This window comes from Canis aureus, chromosome 2, assembly GCF_053574225.1.
Source record: "Canis aureus isolate CA01 chromosome 2, VMU_Caureus_v.1.0, whole genome shotgun sequence".
Classification (NCBI taxonomy): Eukaryota; Metazoa; Chordata; class Mammalia; order Carnivora; family Canidae; genus Canis; species Canis aureus.
The window spans coordinates 6,341,500-6,365,914 of record NC_135612.1 but is presented as its reverse complement, the minus strand read 5'-3'; the positions used below and the strand labels follow the sequence as shown (position 1 = coordinate 6,365,914).

The following is a 24,415-nucleotide window of genomic DNA, read 5'->3' as shown; positions in this document are numbered from 1 at the left end:
AATATGGAGGAAAACACTTTGTAATCCAAAGTCACAAAATTTTCTCCCACTCTTTTTTTTTTTTTTTTTTTTTATGATAGTCATACAGAGAGAGAGAGAGGCAGAGACACAGGCAGAGGGAGAAGCAGGCTCCATGCACCGGGAGCCCGATGTGGGATTCGATTCCGGGTCTCCAGGATCGCGCCCTGGGCCAAAGGCAGGCGCCAAACCGCTGCGCCACCCAGGGATCCCTGAATGTATTTTATTAATGCTATGATCAGTGATATTTTTTTCTACTGCTTTTAAATTATTCCTGCTAATGTCTAGATAGGTATTTAAGTTTGTATTGATCTTTTCTCTTGAAACCTACAAAAATTCACTTATTAGTATTCAGTTGGGTTTTTTTTCCCCAGACTATTTAGGGTTTTCTATTTAATTGTTTATGTTACCCCTATCCCCAACCCCCACACACACACTCTCAGTGTTATTTATTGTTTTTAGGACTTTATGACTTTTGTTTTTCTTACATTATTTCACTGGCTAGGGCTTTCAGTACAATGTTAAATAGAAGTTGTAAAAGTGAACATCATCGCCTTGATATTTTAAAGGAGAACTATTCAGTCTCTTACCATTAAATACAAGGGAAGTATATTTCCCATAGAATACTTTTATTTTTCTTAAAGATTTATTCATGAGAGAGAGAGAGAGAGAGGGGGGCAGAGAGACACAGGCAGAGGGAGAAGAAGGCTCCATACCAAGAGCCTGATGTGGGACTCGATCCTGACACTCCAGGATCACACCCAGGCCTGAAGGTGACACTAAACCACTGAGCCACCCAGGCTGCCCTAGAATATTTTCATTAAGTTGAAAAAGTTTCCTTCTCTTCCTAGATGCTGACAGTTTATATGTATGTTGAAGTTTGTCAAACATTTGACTGAATCTATCAAGATAATAATTTATATTTTAACCTGTTGATAGGGTGATTTACATTGATTGGTTTTTAAGTGCCCCCCTGTTCTTCATTCCTGACATTTGTAATTTGGGTCTTCTAATATTTACGTAATTTATGTTTTCTCATATTACCATGTATGTATGTATGTATGTATGTATGTATGTATGTATATAATATCTAAACCATTAATTTATAGGCTAGAGGTGTGGCTTAGATATTTATTAATTTCACTGATTTTTTTTCCAAAGCAAACATTGTTTCATTGATTTTCTCTATTTCTTGTTTTCAATTTATTTGATTTCTTCTTTTACATTTCTACCTTGTGTTTGTTTAAATTTAATGTGTTCTTTTTATAGTTTCTTAAGAGGGGGGATTAGATTATTGCTTTCAGATAACTCCTCCTTTTTAAAATATCAACATTAATGCTATAAACTGTCCTGTTTACATTGCTTTTTGTTGAGCTTTAGAAATGGTCGTATATTGTGTTTTCATTTTCACTTAATTTCCAATATTACCAAATTTCCCATGTAATTTATTTTTTGAACCAAGGGTTAGTAAGAAACATATTGTTTGGCTGTCAAATTGTATTAGTTTCTTATTCCTATTAATAAATTGGGCAGCTCGGGTGGCTCAGTGGTTTAGCGCCACCTTTGGCCCAGGGTGTGATCCTGGAGACCTGGGATCTAGTCCCACATTGGGCTCCCTGCATGGAGCCTGCTTCTCCCTCTGCCTGTGTCTCTGTCTTTCTGTGTCTCTCATGAATAAATAAATCTTAAAATATATTACCACCAATTTAGTGATTTAAAATATGAAATTATCATAGTTATGGAGTTCAGAAGCTTATTATGAACCTCATAGGGCTAAAATTAAAGTGTCTGTAGCTTCACATCCATTCTGGAGGCTCCAAGCGAGAATTTGTTTCCTTGCTTCAGCTGGCTCCTATAGGCCATTATTCCTTGGCCCCTTCCTCCATTTTCAGAGTGCATCACTTCAGCCACTGCTTTCATACTCCTATCTCTTTTCTTTAAACCTCCCACTTCTCTAAGGATCCCTGTCATTACATTAGGCCAACTCCCATAATCTAAGACTAATCTTGCTATCTCAAGATCTTTAATTTGGTCCTTAATTTAATTATATCTCCAAGTCTTTTTACCATGTAAAGGAACATATTTCTAGTTTTAGGAGATTTTGGGAGGCCATTTGTATGTCTACCAAAAATATTTGAGAATTTTTCTAGATCTATTTATTTCATTGAATTTCAGTTAATACTCTGGTCAGAGAAGGCGTTTGGTCTACTGTAAATTATTTTAGTTTTTTGGCATATCTTATGATCCATGATACGGTCCATGTTAGTGAACTGTCTACATGTTAGCATACAATGTACATTCCAGTTTTATTGGGCAGAGTGTTTTTTTTTTTTTTTTAATTTATTTAAGAAAGAGAGTGAACACATGAGTGGGGAGAGGGGCTGAGAGGGAGAATCTCAAGCAGATACCCTGCTAAGCATGGAGACCAGTGTGGGGTTAGATCCCATGACCCTTGAAATCATGATCTGAGCCAAAACCAAGAGTTGCACACTCAACGGGCTGAGACACCCAGGCATCCCTGGGTGAAGCGTTTTATAACTTTACTGGTTAATCTGGTTGATGGTGTTATTCAGGTATTGTATTGTAGATCTTTACTGACCGTATATTAGTCCTATCAGTTACTGAGAGGGGAGTGTAGAAGTCTCCAATTATTTCTCCTTTCAGTTATGTCAGTATTTCACTCATATAATTGAAGCCATATTGTTATTTGCATATACTTTGATCAGGCTGCTATAATAAAAACACCATAGAATGGGCAACCTACACAACAACTTATTTCTCATATTTCTGGAGGCTGAGAAGTCCAAGATCAAGGTGCTGCCAGGGTAAGTATCTGATAAGGGCCTGTCTTCTTACTGTGTCCTTACACAACAGAAGAAACAAGGGAGCTCAGTGCGGTCTCTTTTATGAGGACATTAATCTACTCGTAAGGGCTCCGCTCTCATGGCCTTATCACCCCCCAAAGCCTGTACCTCCAAATAGCATCACACTAGGAATTCAACATGTGAATCTGGGAACATAAATATTCAACCCATAGCACCTACTTATTTAGAATCGTATTGTATGATTTACTGAATGCCTTGGCATTATGAAATACCTCATCCTCATTGGCAAATTTCTTAATTACTTTGTATTTTAATTTGTAAAATAATCTATTTTATAGAGTAGTAAAATGATATTTACTTTTATTTTTTATTATTTTACTTTTAACCTAAAAATGTCTTCACATTTAAAAAAGAAATGGTGTAGATGGCATAGTGTTGTCTTATTTATTTAGTGTGACAATGTCTGCATTTTAATGCAGATATTTTTATATATATATATATATATATATATATATATATATATATATATATATATATATATTTTAGGTTTTGTTTATTTATCAGAGAGAGAGAGAGAGAGAGAGGCAGAGACGCAGGCAGAGGGAAAAGCAGGCTCCATGCAGGGAGCCCCATGTGGGACCCCATCCCGGGTCTCCAGGATCACATCCTGGGCTGAATGAAGGTGGCGCTAAACTGCTGAGCCACCGGGGCTGCCCTAGACTTTATATTTAAAGCATTTTTTACTCTATTTTTTTTCTTCATTCTGGTCTTAATCAATTATAACCCTTTTACAAATATTTTAGTGCTTCTTTGAGCTTTGAACTTACACGTTATCAGTTTACTTTCAAATAACAGTACTTCAAAAATTCTTTAAGAACCTGAGGACAATAAACTCTCATTTATTTAGCCCCATCCCTTGTGCTATTGTATATATTTCCTTCCATGTTATAAATTCCACATGTAGGCCTCAGGGTTGATGCCATTTCAACATTTCTCCCCCTAAACCCATCACATGGCATCTAAACTCTACATTCTCTCTCTGGCAGATCTTAGGCAATAAAGGATTTCTTGCCCTGCACGTAGCCATAGAAGTTCTCAGTTTTGCTTTCGTGTAGCATGCTTAGTACACGTTTTCCTACCCTACTACTAGAGACACAAGACCCTTGTCTTCTACACTGGATCTTTGCTTGTGTCCTGAAGGCAGGATAAAAGCATTTCCTAAGTCTTTTTGTTTCTCTTTCACCCATGGTTGTTCTGGTGGGGGAAAAGGGTTTGTTGTTCATCCCACAGTGGCTTAAAGCTTTTCCTTCATCTGAGAGGTAAGCCAGGCAACAATGGACAGCGTTTCTTGTTTGTCATCAATGCCAGTTGATTACTTCCCACAGGCTTTGATACGACTGAGGGTGGCTCTTTCTGATTTCTTGTTCTGCCCTCCAATCTTTTTCATGAACACCCAGTGAAGATCCTTGGAGAAAAAAAAAATTATAAGCATGTACCTGCTTGAAGATAGTTTGCATAGTCCCCTCATGTCTTGGGTTTTCAGTTATTCTAAATCAATGATTCTCAACATAGGACATTTTTTCCCTTATTCCAGGTGCATTTAGGCAACATCTGGAGACATTTTTGATTGTCAAAAGGTGAGGGTTGGCATCTAACAGGTAGAGGCCAAGGAAAATTATAAACGTACTACAATGTGCAGGACAGTCCATAACATAGCATTATCCAGTGTAAAATGTCAATAGTACTTAGTTGAGAAATACTGTTCTAAACTCATATGCTTTTCAAAATCTGGCCTATGGTCATTCATTGCAATTTTAGTTGATTTTTTGTGATTAGCATTTAGAACAGCGAGCTCTTCCTCCCATGCTGTGCTAACGGTGAAACAATCCATATAAACAATCTCTCTTCAGAGAAGCTTGTCACTCTTTGGGTATCGGTTTCCTTGTTTGCTTTGCAATTTCAGCTCTTTGACAGGAAAATTTATGATTTTGTAGGTTATTTCATTTTTCTCATTATTAAGATAAGAGAAACATTCTCCTTCAGGTTTCTACATGCTAAATGGAGATAGAATTCTATTCACCTTTTTTTTTTTTTTTCTTTTTTTCTATGGTACTTTGGAGTTCTTCTGGGAGTAAAATACCTCTAAGTAAAGACAATGAAAATCTCTCCAATCTATACACTTCTGCCTTCTAAATAGAAATAATCTCTTTTATACGAAAGCATGCTTCACACAGGCATGAAATGCAGATTCAGATTTCTCTTAGTTTATGTATAATCATCAATTAACCCTTGAAATACTTGAAAAGTTATAAAATCATGACATGCTCCTCTGCATCAAATATTCCAATGTGCTTATCCACCAGCTTCTCCCAGGAATTCGTTGAAAGGAACATGCTGTGTGCAGCAGAGACAGAGAATCCAAACTAGAAATGTAAGAAAGATAGAATTCCTGCTGCTAGTGCAGGGCTGCAATGCCTTGGCTATTACTACGGGAGGCATGGGTCTGCCCATGTGTGTATGGGGGTGCTAGTGCATTTCCGGAGCAGAGAAAAAGATAAAATGATGTGCAGATTTTAACGGCTTACTAGCTTAGTCGTTAACTAATTTATGGGCCTGCCAAGCTAAACTACTTGATGTTCAATGAGTAGATCTGTGGCTCTACCCTCAAATAGTCTCATTCACTAACTCTGTGGTTAGCCCAAAGAACCTTAATTTTTACTGAATTCCTCTTTGATAAGACTGACACTTCAGGTGCCTGAAGGTTACACTGTATGAAATTTGGATTCCTCACTAGACTGTAGGCTCTGGAGACTAGGAATTGACTCAAATTAATTTTGGTCCCTGGCAGCTGGAAGGATATATGTAATGTGCAGTAGATGTACAGTAAATCCACAATATATAAGTTATTGAGTTGATCTAAAACTGTATACAATGTCTGCTGGACCAAAGGCTCTACAAGTCAGGTATTTACATTTCAAATAACAGAATGGAATTTCAGAGCTCTCTGAATTAATATTCAAACTTGTTTTCTGATAACTGTCACACCTGTTTTATAACATGCCAATGATCTACTGCATAGAACAAAAGTAGACGGCAAGGGGAAAGCAGGAGAGATACATTTTACACTATGGACTTTATATAGAAAAGTATGTATTTTTGTTTGTGGATTAAACACTATATTTGTTCTATTAGTTAAAATATTTTTCTTTGCTTTTTCAGAGTTCCTTTAGGACAAAACCGATACATTTTTTTTGTTATTTTACTATTATAAAAGACGGATAATAAAGATTTCATAATTTAACTACATGAAATAGCTGTAGAAATGTAGACACCACCAGCTTTGTAAGAGTTAGAGTGTTGTAATTTTTTTGAAAAAATTCCACTGAAAATAAATATTTTCATTCATAAATATCAAGATCATATTTTAGTTATAATGCTGTCCTAATGGGAGTAAGAAGAAATATGATTTAAACATGGAACAAGTACATCATCTGGAATACATATGGCTAGAAAAAGCTTTATCCAAAAAGCACAACATAGTTCAGTTTCTTTGAACGGCAAATGGCCAATCTCAATGATCACCCACTGTGCCAGGGGAAAATTAAATTGAATTTAGTTTTGCTTCAATTTATTTGCAACTGAGGGGAGAAACCCTGTGCACACCCATAACATTTTATCTTTGAACCAATAACTAAAAAAGTCTAAAGTTGTTAAGACATCTTGTAAAAGTTGAGAGGTCACTGACGGGTTTGAACCTGAATAACACAGCACTCTTTCAATCTTTTAGTTCAAAACAAACACAGAAGACACAGTAAGCTCACTGATAGAAAAGCTGTTTTATTTCTCTGGTGTAGATAATTCACATGACCTGTTTGGTTCACCTCTCTCTTTTTATATAAATAGCGTACTCCTTTCACCTTCAGATCCTTCTGTGCAGATCCTCTGTGCCTATAAGATTGTCTTGTCTGTTATTGCCCTACCACAGTGTTTCTGGTTCCATGAGCAGTTTTTCCTACTGCAACAGCCAACAATCTCTCTAACACTGCCATTCTACACATATGCACGCAGAGGAGATAGGACTGCATTTGTCAAAACTATGCCACGAAATCCCCATAAACATAAGTCAGTGATTAAACAAATGTGCATTGACAACCTATCATGTGTCAGTCAATATTCTAGACACTAGGTATACAGTGGGTCTCACACACAGCTCCCCCCTCAACATACACACGTGATCCATGGGTATCTAACACTAGACGCCAAGACCCTGGTGGCTTACAATAAAATTTGTTACAAAGTGAGTTTCATATTCAGATTTAGCCTGTGTGTGTGTGTGTGTGTGTACGTGCCCATGTGTATGTGCTTGTGTGTGTGTGTGTTTATAGTCACTTACCTTTTGGAAAGTTAATAACTTTATAAGCACTACATTTCTAGACTCCTTGACATTAGAAACTGTGGCATATATTCAATTTTCCTACTCCAAATGCTATTCAAATTGAGCTAGAAGAAAGGTGCCGTACTCTACTACACTACATTTCATTTGCCCCATACAATTATTTCAAAACATAGTTACCTCCTTAACTTCATAATTAATTTTCTGTTCCCTTAGGGTCCAAAGAGGATAGGGTTTCTGACTATGCTAAAAGCTGATGAATGTGAAAGTCTTTAGGATAAAATGCAGTTATAAAAGCAAGTGTCTGGTAATGGCTCAATCCAGTATTATCTCAATAAAAGGTAAGACAAGTCATTAGAAAAGAAAAAAAAAAGACAAGTCATTAGATAAGCTTTAAAGAATACTTCTTTTAATCTTAATGAAATGAAATGATATTTTCTAAGGAATTAATGTAAACACTAATTAAAATCAAAGGACTAAAATATTTCTGTTAAGCTCCCCATTCTACGTCACTGGATGAAAAAAACTCTTAGAACTATGAAACTATGAAATGGTAAAACAGGCAAAAAAATAAATTTATTGTTCTCTACGGGCCATATTTGGCCAGATTTATTTTGTTTGCTCACATAGTTAAAATCACTTGCTCACATTTTAAAATTAGATATTTTATATAAAATTTAGATTTATGGATTCTGTAAGGAACTGCACACCAGCAGCATAAGACCCACCCCTTCTCACATAGCAATAATCAATTAAATCTGTACAGTGTCTGCCCATTTTTGAAGAAACATGCGCTCGGTATGGAGCTCAACAAAGTCCATCATACCCTTACTGTTTCATAGTCTTCCTGCCCAACTCATTTACAGTATGCTTCTGCTCACGGTAGGTTTTCTAACTTGCTAGAGGACCTATTGTCCTCATTTGCTAAAATATAACTAATACTATATAATCATTTATTTTACTTCTGTACTTAAGTTGCTTGTATTTTTAGGTTAGAAGATAACCTAAGATTTCTAAGAGACAATTTTAAAACTTAAGAATGTAAAATAATTTATTGTTTAGAATCTCACAGTTTGAACTTGGTGCAAACCTGTAGCTCAGAGAACTTAATGACTCACCAACTGTTTCATAACCACTTACTGGCATTGTTGGAACTAAAATAAAGGTTTCTCACAATGAACACAGCTTAGGAAATATTTCTAAAATATCTGTGATGTTCAAGCAAAAATTTGCACCTCACATGTAAATATTTCTGTGAACATTATATTCTCTACAGAACAAAGTAATCCACATACACTGTACAAATTCTTTAATAATCTGAGACATTTTTATGATGCAATATTATTTCATATTTTAAAATCTTGCTTAAAACATATTCCACCATTTATATTGTTATTAAAATTGTTAATCAAAACTAAAATATACCTACCTTTCAAAAATATATTAAATATGTTTATATTGTACAGTAATGCTGACTATAGCACACTGACATGTTATTATACTATATTAATAACCCTAAAATAATATGTGGTTAATTTAAATGCCTAGAATATGTGGTTCTCATTTGTTCTCACTAGTTTAAAAAAAATCACTCCCAATACTAAATATTTCCAAAGAGTAAATAAAAATTTAAAAGATCATAAGTATGAGAATACATAAAACTACTTTCCCCAAATGTCTAACATGTTTTGTCAACTTTATATATTTAGAAGTACAGTCTTAACTAGCCTCTAAATATGTCACTTAAATTATTTTTCACAAAAAAAATAAAAAAATAAAAAAAAAAATTATTTTTCACTTCTTTCAAAAATCTTCTAATGGAATGCAGGATGGGATTTAATTCAATATAGCAGACAATCCACAGGTTCTCACTTATGTCAGTTTTCTCCTAATAACCATGATATTCTGTGAACTACTTAACTGAAAATATTACCGAAGACTATCAATGGTTATATATTTTATAATTTTTGTTTTAGTGAAATTTGGTAACAGATTAGAGACCATCTTACCGATGACTTTAAGTCAGAACCAGTAATTGTATAATTACTATTTTAATAAAGAATTTATAATCCAATCCAAATTATTAATATATAAATATGATTTAGGAATTAAAAGAATATAAAGAGAAAGTATTTTACCATTTCCTGGGGTATGCTTATCAACAGATATCTCGAAGTAGCTTTCCTTCTTTTTGGTGGCTAATTTTATATCTCTAAATAATATACTATGCTTTTCTTTCTTAAAGTATATAGTTTATATATCACCTATTATATGCATATCATAGCAGAATTTGTCTTAACTGTACACTTGAACTATCCTTTTCATTTATACATTTTTATTTTATTTTATTACATAAATAAAATTTCTTACTTAGAATAATAATCTAAACTTTCATTTCCTTCTCTGTCAGAATAGGCAGCACATCTTTGTAAAAGCAGAATATCTATACATTTTCTGTTCCCTAAACATTTTCTCCTTACCATCTCCTAATCTCTATCAAATAAGCTTTACATTGTCATGGCTGATACACTTTACATTCTGTTCTTTAATCATAATTAAATTTGTTGCAAAAATTTAATCTATTAATGAACAAAAAAATATTGATGGATTAATTCTAAATGTGAAAATACATTTAATGTTTGTATTATGATTCTAAAGTCTTTCTTCATAGCACAGTCTCATAATTCACAACGATTAAGGTTATTTTCTTTAAGATCCTAATAATGCAAACTTCTGCTCTTAAAAACATTTTTTATGTTAATTAATGAAACTGTACACATAGCTAAATTTGGTTTTCAAATGTATAGTTTCAATTTGATGTTATTGTTAAGTTAAACAATCCGGGTTTGGATTTTTACCTTTTATCGTTGATGGAATGTCTTCTACTTTATTCTCTTGTCGCCTCCCTAAAAAAATAAAAATAAAAATAAAAAAATAAAAATAATTGTCGAATAAAAAGAATTTGATTTAATGTATAGTGATCACAGTGAGTTTCTTTTCACTACTTGGATTTATTTTCTACTTTCTTGATGTTTTTGTAAACTGCCTTCACATGAAGAATTTTGAATCAACCTCCATTTCATTCAGCTGCAAACACAATGGGGCATATTTCTAAGTTATATTATTAAATTTATCTACTTAAAATACTTAGAGGTTGTTTTGATTTTCTATGTTTGTATTTCATCAAAGTTGATTCATGCAGCTTACAGTTTTGAAATTAACTCCTCAAAGTTCCTTGCTGTGTAAACAAGGATAAGGTAAACATCTTTCCTAAAAGGCACCTTTTAAGCTGTGTCATATTTGACTTGTCGAATCAATGTACCCTTGTGATCAAGTGATTAAGCTATTTACTGCTTTTCACAGAAAGCTATTAAATAGATCATAAGCACAATATTATGAAGTGAGTGTCAGGATCTCTAAATTCTACTTACCAGTTAGTTGTGTGACCTTGAACAAGTCACTTAATCTTTTTGACCTCAACTTCTTTACATACATAACAAGGATAGCAATTATCTCTACAGGCCTTTTTGCTTGTAAAGCTCTCTGATTTTATTCCACAATTATCTTTGGAATGGATTTAGTGTGAGGGAGGAAAGCTTCATTGCAGTGGTTATGCAAATAATCTCATATGAATTATGGAGTTAATTTAATAAGCCTCTTAGCTTTTTTGGGTAATTTTCAGAAAAAGCAAATATTCATTTAAGAAGACGTGTACTAAAGATTACTTTTAGCAGAAAAGTTGTAAAATATTTCCTCTTATAACTGAGTCTTTCTGGCAGCTGCTTATCAATCAGGAGTTTCAAACAGTTGGCAACCATGACTCAGAAATTTCCACCTTACTGGTACCAAGAGCTAAAAAATTTAGCAATATAACTTAGAGCATTATCAACTTGCTTTACTTCCTTAAATGTTCTTTAAATAATTTCTTAACAATAATTTATCAATATAAATTCTGAGGAAAAAGTACATTTTTGATATATAAATATTTTTGTACAAGATAGGTAAAAAGAGAGTCAAAATGCCTGAGGTCTTGCACTTATTTGACTGCTCTTGACTTGCTGGGTGGCCCTAAGTCAAGCTGATCAAGTTACTATTTTCTAAAGCTTGCCAAATATTGTCAGGGCTTTGGAGAAGGTAATGAAACCATAAGTGTAAAATACTCTACAAATAGAAAGGTCAAAGACCAGCATATGTGAAACACATTTTCATTCTTAATGAGCAGTTGGACACTTAGTAGGGAACGCTAAAACATCTAATTTTAAAGAGCCACTTCATTTTGGAGCAATTCATCAAGAAGCGGCATTATTTATTGAGGTCATTGCATCGTTATTTGAAACATCTGTATTTACAAGCGTACCATAGCGATAATAATGTCCAGAGTAATATTAATCTAATAGCTAACAATAAATGTTATTAATGGTACATCGGAAAAAGCAGAGACTGAGTTGTTCAATAGAGCTAGGTTCAAATTACAAAGTTACTACTTATTGGTTCTGTGGGTCAAGCTCGCCTGCCCTTACTATCCATTTGACAGTGTGGTGAAGTTGTTTTAAAATAATTTTCTAAGAGGAAACATGGCCTTGCCAGCACTTCAGTTCAGGGCAGACTGAGAAGGAGTTCTCTTCAAGCACAAGTCATCATTAGCCTCTGAACCTCCTCAAAAGGACCTTCACTCTTCTCCCACTGTGACTGTAGCACATCTATATCTGCGAGTCTCTTCTCAACTGGCAATGTGCAATATTGGCAAATGAGGCATTTGACAGAGTAAAATCTCATACTTAGTATAGTTTAAGAGTTACCTAGAATCCAGTTGAATGAATTTCACTTATTCTAAAATATTCTCCTGGATGATAACATTGCATTCTACTATGTCTTCTTTTACACTCAATCTTCCCCTCAGAATTTCTGTATTTGTATATGAATTACACTTGTATGTAAATTGTCCAGTCTTATATTGATAGTTTTGTTATAAACAAGGCAAAACACCTACCTAAAACAAACCAAAACTATAACCAAAATCATATTAAGTCTGTAATTATATTAAATGATTTGTTAAATGGTTTCCTGACATTACAAAGATTTTTAATGATCTTGGAGAGAATATATCTATTGGTATCTCATCCTATGAGCACTTGAATTTCTTTAAGCAGTATTCTTTCCATTTAGACACAATCAACTGCAAATGGGTAAAAATTTTCTTAATTTTTTGGACAAATTCATGACTCCTCAAAATTGTACAGGTAGAGGTCATCATTATATGCACTTTAGCTTAGCCCCATCATCCATCACTTTTCCCTCACTCTAACACAATCTTTTCTTTCATTACTACTTTTCTATTTCAGGTCATTTTGTGATTTTTCGATGTTTCTTAAGTAAACAATCTGATAATTCTGAGGAGGGGAGTAGGATATAAACCAATCAATTAATTATTGTATGATATTGAAAGACTCAGGATCTTTTGTAGTCATCTTATATATTGCCAATGTTTTGCTGAACTTAGACTCTAGAAGCGGAAAGAATAAGGAAGCAGCCTATTGCCACCGGCAGTGCTAAGAGTTTCTTTCTTAGTTCTTGTTAGCATTTGTTAAGAGCAAACTAAATCCAGAGGGCAAGAGAATTTAGAGAGTTCCATACAGGTCAGTCTTAAGGAACAAAAAGTAAAGAAAAGTATAAGGAGTGAATCTGGAAGGTCAAACGGATGGTATGTAGGACAGTGGTCATTTGAGAAAAAAAAAAAAAAAAGGTCATCATTCATTCTTTCTTATTATTTTTTTTTTAATTTTTTTTTTATTTATTTATTAGTCACAGAGAGAGAGAGAGAGAGGCAGAGAGAGAAGCAGGCTCCATGCACCGGGAGCCCGACGTGGGATTCGATCCCGGGTCTCCAGGATCGCGCCCTGGGCCAAAGGCAGGCGCCAAACCGCTGCGCCACCCAGGGATCCCCATTCTTTCTTATTAAAGTACTGATTAAAAGTGTCACGCTGCAGAGCCTCTTTGGGGATGCTATAAGAATTTATCAGTGTTATTTACAATCCTATGTTAGCTGTATGCAGTGTACTGAGTAATATGTCATTTGATAGATATATGTTTCAATTAGAGCTCCATATATTAATCATCTACCATCTGCAACATACTGGGTTTAACTGGGTGGATTTGACTCAGTCACTTCCTAAATGCAACACAACTGAATGCAGTCACTGTTCTCAACACCTTGTCTAATAGAAGAGGTGGACAAACTAGTAATGCCAGAAGATACAATTCATCTATTTAGTCAGTAGGTTCCCCACCAAACCATAAGCTCTTCAATATTAGGTATGTCAAAATACTATTTTTTTAAAAAAAGTTTAAAGATATGATTTACATATAAACATAGAATAAACATGGGCCAAAGTGCTATTGAGTGCATTAATAAAAGAAAAGACAAGACAAAGTTGTTTCAAAGAACTTGAGAGGGCTTTGAAAGAAACAGTGATATTTATGATGTCTAGGTCAAACATAAAACTACATACTCTCGTAGGACAATAATGACATAGAATTTAGGATTTTCTTTTTATAAAACAGAAATTATTATCATTTCTATAAGAAATCATCTACAAGTTAACATAAAATTTCATAGATTCAGGGTTCTTATTCAAGTGTAAACAGGAAGTCAAACAAGGTACTTTCCTATATAGAATTACATCGCCATTGGGTATGCCTATTTTAAGTAACACTTCTGGATGGCACTGGAACGACAGCCAATCATTTTGTCTCATTTCTACATGTTAGAAATGTTCTACTATATGGGACATAACTTTTTATGTAAGCAAAAATATGGGTGGGTATGGATGTGAGATTTATGCATCTGCATAGTGTGTATATAAAGCACAAATCTGGCCCTTGGTTGATATGTAAGCAAAATGAACTATTAGTGATCCATGAACAATTACTTTAACAAATTTAAAATAGTATGATGCCTTAAGATTCATATATATATATATATTCTACTGAGCTCAGATCAAATTGTCAAATAAGACTTATGAATCTGAGATATTACCCTGTATCAAGCTTACCAGGGATGTTGAGTATGAGTATTTCCAAGGCAAGGACACAGAAGACAATAAATGCTACCTCTCCTGGGATATCCCAACTGTTTCTCCAGATTAAGGATTTCAGATAAAATATGGGATTAAATTAAATTGTAAAGACATAACACATTTTTTTTTTTACTGTGGGTCAATACCAAATATTACATGGGACATACTTAACAGACATACAAATTTCATTCTTTCTCTCCAATTCAAATTTAACTGGGCATCTGTATTTATATTTGTTAAATCTGGCAACCCTGCAAGTTCCTCTCTCCCAGTATCAGTCATGCATCCTCTTGCCCAGAATAACAGGTGAGGTTTTGAAAGGAGGTTTTGTGGCTTTACCTATCACAATGGGAGGCATTTAAGTTATATAACATCTCTATTTTATATCCACAGAGTTCTATGGCTTACATGACATTCTCCGGGGAGCCATGCCTCATAAATCTGGTGACTGCAATTTTATTTACTATAAGTAATCCTTTAGCCAGGGACATCTTGCTAAGAAGTTCTATAGATAAGGTCTCTTCCTCCTAGAAAATATCATTAGTCTATGTACCCAGAGGCCCAGTTGACAAGAAGATTAGGCCAGGTCACTTGCCCTCTTTTCTCCCCCCTGGGGTTGTACCCTGCTAGCGAGAATGAATGGATCACGGGGCCAGGTACAGCTAACTTTTTGCTCACCAACTACATTCATGACTTTAATATTTAAGGAAAAGGATACCTCCATTTATACCAGAAATAAAAACAAAGGCTGATGAAAAAAAAATATGAACCTGACATGTTTATGTTAGATACAATGTACAGACACACAATGGATGTGTCTAAACTTTGGAAAAGGCTTTTTTTCCCCCTTATTTTATCATAATCTTGACCCTTAGCAAAAATTCTGTTGTTATTTCATAAATAAAGCTTTGAGAAGGAGTTAGAGTCGCTATTTGAGGGGAAATATTTAACAGTAGTCTTTTAGTTCCATCAAATAGATCTTCTATTTCTCCAAAATTGTGTTTAATCAAATATGTGACATCTAGTAAGTATCTCAGAAGGAGTATGACAGAAATGAAAAAGAACAGTTTGATGACTAGCCAGCCATGGAGACCAAGATATTATACTCAAACCAGTGAATATAGATGTATTAGGTTTTTAAAATTCTGACAGATTACAAATCTAAGATTTAACTGGACTACATAAGTTTTGTATCCAAGAGTAAAACGGAAGTCTGTCACATGCACATTTAGAAATATAACAATTCAATCAGTGAATCAAAGTCCTTAAAAAAATATACAATTAAAAAGTATATATATACAATTGCATGATTTACATGAGAGACCCTAAATCTTTTAATATTTCCTTTTCATTCAAATGGAAGATTTTATACTTATTATCACTACTATGAAGAATCCTAAAACTCTTAAAAAGAATAAAGTGGGGGTGGCAGATTTCTAGCAAGAGAGAAAAAAATGATGTCACAGGCAGGCTGACATATTGTCCCCACGAGTATGCAAAATGCATGGATTAACCTCGGATATTTGAAAATTGTAAAATGGAGAAGGACAAACATTATACGGTCTCATTCATTTGGGGAATATAGAAAATAGTGAAAGGGAATAAAGGGGAAAGGAGAGAAAAGGAGTGGGAAATATCAGAGAGGGAGACAGAACAGGAGAGACCCTTAACTCTGGGAAACAAACAAGGGGTGGCAGAAAGGGAGGTGGGCGGGAGTTGGGGTGACTGGGTGACGAGCACTGAGGGGGGCACCTGATGGGATGAGCACTGGGTGTTATGCTATATGTTGGCAAATTGAACTCCAATAAAAAATAAAAATAAAAAAAATAAAAAGGCTTTCCTCAAAATAGGTCATTTTTAGCATGACACTTATCTCCCGTTGAAATTTAATACTAAATTTTTATTTTTAATGCTATTTAAAGGGAACATTTTTGTTAATTTTATAAAGATAATTATTTGTTAGTGTGTGGAATCATAGCTGTATTTGTTGATTTTATATCCTGAATATTCCCTAAAATCATTCATTAATTCCTAGAGTTTTTGGAGTTCATAGAGTTTGCCCCTGTAGCAGATCATGTCATATGGAAACAAATAATTTCCTTTCTCTCTCCTGAAAAAAAAAAGAAAATTGTAAAATGGTAATATTTTTATGAATTAGTAGGAAGGAATGGTGACAATTGAATAAAATGGTGAAGGAACAGCATTGGTCCCCTTCTTCTGTACTGATACAAAACAAAAACATAAAACCTCTCTTTTCCCACTCATTCCAAACCCAATGCTGTGTTCAAGATTAAAGGAAAATGGTCAAAAATCTGAAATTAGAAAGAGAAAAACGCTTTCTCTTTTTTGGAGGGAGAAGGGTTCTTATTAACATATGAAACAGTTTAATATAAATATTTCCACAGCAAAACTTTAGCACTTGATTAATAAAATGAGAGAAGGGGAGATATCTGGATTTAGAAAATACTAAATGATAACTGAAAGATACAGTTAAATATCCAAGCATTTCCAAGCCTATTTTTGTTGCCATTTATTTTGTTAGAGTCAACTTTACCAAAAGTATTTGGTATCATTTTCTCTAAAAGGTCTTGGAATTGATTCACTTTGAAGAACAAGTAAATTATTTTAAAAATTAATTGAAATATAACATTTTTTTCATAAAGCATACTTTTAGCCTATAAAATTGTTAGCTTGAATTTCTATTCAAGTATAAAAGTATAATAATACAATTCATTACACTTTCCCAACCATTTTAACTACTTTAAATCTTTTATGTTTTATAGGTAAAACAGATTACATTTACTAAATAAGCATTCTGACTAATTTCTAGGACTTCTACCTACATGAAAATATAATGAGGATTGGCTATGACCTGATAAAATTGCCCCTATTGTTATAGGAGTTTTATATTTTTGAATATTAAAATAATGAGTTGTATTTTAATTCAGTTAAAAAAGCACATTGTATTACATATTGTGGTTTCCTTTTATTCATTAATACCAAGTAGTTTTATTTTTCTTGTTTTAGTAAAAACTGGTGAAATAAATCCTTATATTTTTATATAGCTTCCACTGATTTTGAAAATGTGTTCTCATATTTAAACACATTTTAATCTTATAAGTCTTTATGGAAGTTAAAAAATATTTTCTGGATTTTAAATATGAAAAAATTGAGGATTAGATAGGCCATTATTTGTCCAAGGTAGGCCATTATTTGTCCTAATGAGTATGACCCAGGGCTATATTATAGAACCCTGGCCACATTGTTCAGTACTCCTTCCATCGTACAGAATTATATCTCCCTTAACAGCCAACAGTATTTTTGATCATCATAGGACTAATACGCAATGGTATTGAATGACCCTAACTTGAAAAAAAAAAAAATAGCATGTAAAGCAATTCACTTGAACCTATCTATCTCTCAGTTTCTCTTTTCGTATCTTTACAGAGTAGAAAAAAAAAATCTCCAAGTAATTTAATGCACTCAGTATTTTGTATTCTTACTTTCTACTTACCAATTAACCCACTCTTATCAACTGCCATCCTGATGCCTTCACTAAAATGAATCATATTAATTTTGCCAGTAACAATCGCATTGTCATATACAGCAGACACCTCTCTGTCATAAGAGACATCGTCACAACAGCATATGAAAAACTACCTTGTTGTCTTCCATGACACAGTCTCTGACTGTGGAAGCTTCCACTATGCTAGTATTTTTTTCCTCTTCCTTGAATACTTCATGTTTTCTTACCTCATTTTTTTTTTATTTTCTTTGCATTGATGGTGGCTTATCTTCAAGTCTCATTTTCATTAGCTGAGAGCCTTCCCTTAATACATCCATCCCCATCCATATATTCATTTATTTCCTTTCTCTTAATAAATGTAATTTCCCTGTAGCACATATGATTATTAAATGAGAAATTGTGAAGGATCTGAGATTTTTACCCTATTTGCTAATTAACTAGTTAGCCAGCAGAGCACTACAGATGCACACACATGCGTGCACCCACCCAGAGGATACATACAGATAAATATGTTTATATAGAATAGAGAGATATATCAATAAAAGATTGAGACTGTTGATTCAAAAATAGACCACAGGAAAAGATCAAAAGCAGTAGTCAGATCAGCTTCTTATGTTTCCCATACCCCAAGAGCAACTTGATGAGGGACAGATGCTTACCTACATGAGTGGTGGGTTGCACCAAAGAAGAGGAGACTTGAATTTTTATAGGGCTGCTGATGAATCTACCCACACTCCTCTCTGAAGAGAGATTTCTCATTTATTTTGAATATAGGAAAATCTCCTGGATGGACAAGAAAATCTCTCTAGGCAAATATTTGTGGAAGTGGGCAGAGCGGGCTTTATCTTTACAACCACAGGCATATCCAGGCAAATATACATCTAAATCTGTCGAGAGGGAAAACCTTCTCTCTAGCTTCTGAAAGGCTGTTTGGTCTTCCAACATATCTTCTGCTCAGAAGCCCAACCTGTACAGAAAGCTGAGAGATCCATGGAGATGTTTCTCCTAACTATGATAATTTATAAATATCTTACTCACTTCTTTATTTTCTTTTTATCCCCAGAAATATTTCCACATGAATGCCCAGGTTCTATGGTTCTTAATCACTGCTGTATCCTTAATGCTTAATATATTTCCTGATATTATGTACTAGGTAGTAAATGGTAGGCAGTCAAAAAAAAATCCCTCCAATATATCTATTTATATATCTCATCTATCTTGAATGAATTGTATATATCTGAATATATATGCATCTTGAATAAATTAGCAAATGAATGTATGTATGAAGATATAGTTGATTAATAAACTTTTAAAATGCTGGCTAAGGACTCCTGAGTGGCTCAGTGGTTGAGCATCTGCCTCCAGCTCTGGGTATGATCCCGGGGTCCTGGGATCCAGTCAGTGTCAGGTTCCCCATAAGGAGCCTGCTTCTCCCTCTGTGTCTCTGCCTCTCTCTGTGTGTCTCTCATGAATAAATAGATAAAATCTGTTTTAAAATGCTGGATAATTTTGTTTTTATTTGTTGCTGTTTTTAAGCATGCCTTTCCTCTTTGGATATATTTAAAATGTTTTAGTGATTTTCCCCTATTGATAACATTATTCTCAGTAACATTCTGAGGAATGTGTGACTGCATATAAATAACTCAATATATTTCTTAAACTTTATTTAAGTGTGAATTCTGAAAATATTTGAGGAAAAATATATATTAAAGTGCTAAGTATATATATTTTTTCTTACTTCAAACATTTTAAGGGATGCCTGAGAGGCTCAGCGGTTGAGCATCTGCTTTTGGCTCAGAGTGTGATCCCAGAGTCCCGGGATCAAATCCCACATCGGGCTCCCTGCATGGAATCTGCTTCTCTCTCTGCCTGTGTCTCTGCCTCTCTCATGAATAAATAAATAAAATCTTTAAAAAAAAAACATTTTAAGATATAACAATATAAGACAGTCTTGCTGGTGTCAGAAACAGTGGTCAGAGCTGTCACATGAAGGAGGAAATTGATGTCATTGTAACAAGAAAATGAAATAATTGTAGATATATGCAAATTGGGGCAAATAAATAGATCTATTTGGCAAGAAATCTTCACATTGCAGCACCAACATGGTGATAATCATAGTACTTTTATATAAGCATGAAAAACATTCAAAATCTACCACCACCCACTTGCTAGAATCTGAAAAGAGATGAAGGAAAATTTTCAAATTTTCATTCTTTTCAATGTATACTTTGGGAGGAAGACAACAAATTTTATATAAAAAATCTATACATAAGAATCAGTTAGTTTAGTTGAAGGAAAGAAAGATATAGGAAGTTCGGGAAACAGGGCTGGAAGTCCTCGTGTCAGCTCTATAATCTATGTACATCCAAAATCCTGCCTCTGCTTCTTAGAGACAATATGACCTAGGACAAAACCCCTCTTGCCTCAGGCTTCTTACTGAGCAAAAGAGGAAGTTTTTTAAAATATAAGATAATATTGGTAGCACCTCATACACAGAACTTTTGTTAGCATTAACTTAATACAGACAATGTGCTTAGAATAGTATTTAGAAGTACATGTATTCTAAAATACTAACTCTAATTTAAAAAGTAAAATGTATCTAATTTAGAAAAGAGGCAGAAGATATGAACAGACATTTCTCCGAAGAAGATATACAGATGGTCAACAGACGCATGAAAAGATGCTGAACATCACTCATCCTCAAGGAAATGCAAATCAAAACCACAATGAGATACCGCCTCACACCTATCAGAATGGCTAAAATCAAAACACAAGAAACAACAAGTGTTGGTGAGGATGTCAAGAAAAAGGCACCCTCTTCCCCTGTTGGTAGGAATACAAACTGGTGTAGCCACTGTGGAAAACAGTATGGAAGTTCCTAAAAAAATTAAAAATTGAATTACCATATGATCCAGTAATCACACTACTGGGAATTTACGAAATCACTCTTTTGAAAAGATATATGCACCCCTACGCTTATTGCAGCATTATCTAATAGCTAAAATATGGAAGCAGCCCATGTCCATCAATAGATAAATGTTCAAAGAATTTTATACAATTTTTTGTATATATGTATATACAGATATAATTTAGCTATAAACAACAATGAATTTTGCCATTTACAACAATATTAATGGATGTAGAGGGTATAATGCTAAGTGACATAAGTCAGTCAAAGAAAGACAAATACCATATGACTGCACTCATATCTGGAACTTAAGAGACAAAACAAATAACCAAAGAGAGGCAAAAAAAAAAAAAAAAAGCCTAACCAGACTCTTAAATATAGAGAACATACAGGTGGTTTACCAGAGGGGAGGTGAGCAGGAGGGGTGAAATAGGGGAGGAGATTAAATGTACACTTATCATGATGAGCACTGAGTAATGTATAGAACCACTGAAAAACTATATTGTATACCTGAAACTTATGTAAGACTGTATGTTAATTATATTGGAATTCAGAAAAAAAATTGTGCAGAAATGCACAATAGTGTGCTATGCTGAAAAAGATGGGTCTTTTGTACCCCCCTTCCCCAAATGTGTGTGTGTGTATATATAGAGAGAAACAGAGACAGAGAGACAGAAGAGGAGGAAAAGAAGAAGATGGAGAAGGTGAAAAAGAAAACAGATCTGAAGAGACAGAAGGAGAAAGCCTCCAGTTCCAAAAACATAATGTTTTTCAAACCAGAAAGACACCAACCAATTCAAAACTGTCACCTAGCAACATCTTCATCGACCAGAGCACACTGGACCTCAACAGAGAGGAAACATAATACAGCATTAACCATCCAACAAAAGTTACTTTGAGTGAGAGTCAACAGATTTAACAAAAAGGTTAATTGATACACTGCAGACTGGAAAAATAGATTTTGCAAGTACATAATTATTTAAGACATAAAATCAGAAAGATGAACCATATTGAAGCGACAGAGTTGTATAATTAAAACAAGCATCTTGCATAATAAAGCCAATTAGAATTTCTACCAAAAATTACCCATGAACAGAGATTTACATGTAATTTTGGACTCTGAGAAATTTTAATATAAAAAAGTTGACTTAATATTTTTGGACCTATATACATAATAGTATTTGAGGAGTAACTTTTATTTTTTATGAGCTTCCTTATAAATATGGAATCAAGGTTATGCTAGTCTCTAAAAAAGCAAATTGGATAATATTCCATTTTTTTATATTTGGAAGAGTTGAAGATGGGTGTTATCTGTATTACATGTTAGGAAGCTTTCACTAGGAATGCTGTTATGTCTAGAGGTTTCTTTATAAAAAAATTTTTGTTTTTAGTGATACACATGGTTCCTGGATGAAGACGGTTAGATTTAAGAATTTTTGACTGTATGATGGTGTGAAAGCAGTGTGCATTCAGTAGAAATCATTCTTTGAATTTTTAATTTTGATCATTTCCCGGGCAACTGATAGGTGATATCAAACTCTCTCATGATTCTGGGCAGTAGCAGCCAGCTCAGCTGCCAGTCAGCCATGCAATCACGAGAGGAAACCACTAATACACTGACAACCATTCTGGGTCCACACAGCCATTCTGTTTTTCATGTTCAGCATTCAGTGCACACTACTCAATAAACTACATGAGAGAGTTCACACCTTATTTTAAAATAGACTTTGTGTTGGATGATTTTGCCCAACTGTAGGCTAATGTAAGTGTCCTGAGCACGTTTCAGGTAGGCTGGGCTAAGCTATGATGTCGGGTAGGTTAGGTATATTGAATGTATTCCGGACTTAACAATATCTTCAACTTAGGATGGGTTTATCAGGGTATATCCCCATTCTAAGGCAAAGGATATCTGCACATATATTCCTTTTAATACATTTAGGACTACCTAGTTTTTCAACTTCTTTTCACAGTTTCAGTTTCTTGTATGTTTCAAAAAATCTGTCAATTTTATATAAAATCTATTTTAGGGCAGCCCAGGTGGCTCAGCAGTTTAGCGTCGCCTTCAGCTCAGGGCGTAATCCTGGAGTCCCAGGATCAAGTCCCACATCGGGCTCCCTGCATGGAGCCTGCTTCTCCCTCTGCCTGTGTCTCTGCCTCTCTCTCTCTGTCTCTCATGAATAAATAAATAACACCTTTAAAAAAACTATTTTCAATAGGATGATGGATAAATGAGTAAATAAAGATGTATAAGTATATATGTTTTTATGTGTGCATGTATTTACTAGAGGTAATAGAAGCACACATGCCTATGTGTAAAAAAGATATGCCTATCCTGCATTATGCCTATATGTAGGCATACCGAGCATTCATATCTCAGTTTCAAAATATCATTCCTAAAAAAAAACAAAAAAAAAAACAAAAACAAAAACAAAATATCATTCCTTACTAAAAGGAACTAAAATGTCTTTCATAAATGGTTTCTTCTGGCTTTGGCAGTTAACGTACAAGACTGGAATGTATTTTTGTGATAGTAAAGAAGTGGTAAAAAAAAAAAAAAAAAAAAAAAAAAAGATTAGATACATCTAAAGGACACCTAGCCATTTTGATAGGGTCTTACACTACACATTGATAATAAAGGTAAATAATAATAAACAATTTTGATGTTTAGACTAAAATGAGAATCAAAAGTCCATGCAGATTAAATCATATACATACAAAAAAGGAGAAAGCTCTTTCTTGTAATATGCCTGTAACTATTGAATGTACAATGAATGATTGCATTAGAAAATCACTATTTGGCAACCACCATAGTAGTAATAGTTATAGGCAAGGATCATCAATAGATGCTAAGAGTAATGAGTGGAAGTTTAGTGAGAAATAGGAATCTCACTATCTCTCTCCACGAAATGGTTACTAAAACACAGGAAAAATTATAATTCTGTATTAGATACATGTGTCAGACACTACCTTAACCAAATGATCCAAGTTAAGGTCTCCAGCAATAGGACCAGTAGACATCATTTGCCTCCTTCTGTGGTACACTGAGAAACCTGTATCACTTATGTTATATTCCTGCAGAAATGCATACTTGATGGTAATAATGAGATAATATTAGGCAAACTTAATTTGAGAGACATTCAATGAGGTAATTGGACTTTATTTCTTAAAAATATCAAATTGAGGAAAAAGGCAGCTGTAGAAGACTTCTAGTTTAAAGGAAACAAGAGATGAGATAACTCAATGCACCATGTAATACTGGGCCAGGAAACCAATCAAGACAAAACAAGACTATTCTTTGTTTTGGTATAACAAAAATTGTGTTACAAGGGAAACATTGTTGAACAAATCTGTAAATGTGGAGATAGTAATATGGTAGAACCAGTAATATTCTCATTTTGATAAATGTGCTAAGGTTATTAATAAGATATTTCTCTTTGGGGAAATGAATTATTTAAGGGCAAATGGTATCATTTTGTATTATTGCAAGAACTTATACTCAAAGGGTTCTGAAAACAATATACAGAGAAAAAGAGAATGGTATAACAAATATCACACGGTAAAATGTTTACATTTGGGAAATGTAGGTGAAAGGTTAATGGGAAGGATTTTTATTATTTTTGTAACTTCTGTAAAAAAAGTTTAAAAAGAATTTTTACCACACAATGTCAT

At 34.0% G+C, this 24,415-nt stretch overlaps 1 long non-coding RNA gene across 2 annotated transcripts in view; it reads right to left on the bottom strand.

Annotated features, from left to right (window-relative positions):
* Positions 1-3,755: 3,755 nt before the first annotated feature.
* Positions 3,756-24,415, bottom strand: part of LOC144290050 (uncharacterized) — a 98,809-nt gene continuing 78,149 nt past the window's right edge. For both annotated transcript variants that reach the window (XR_013357918.1, XR_013357920.1), the window contains 2 exons: positions 10,095-10,142; positions 3,756-4,308 (listed from right to left, as the gene is read on the bottom strand). This is a non-coding gene — a long non-coding RNA (uncharacterized LOC144290050). The remainder of the gene's footprint in view (positions 4,309-10,094; positions 10,143-24,415) is intronic.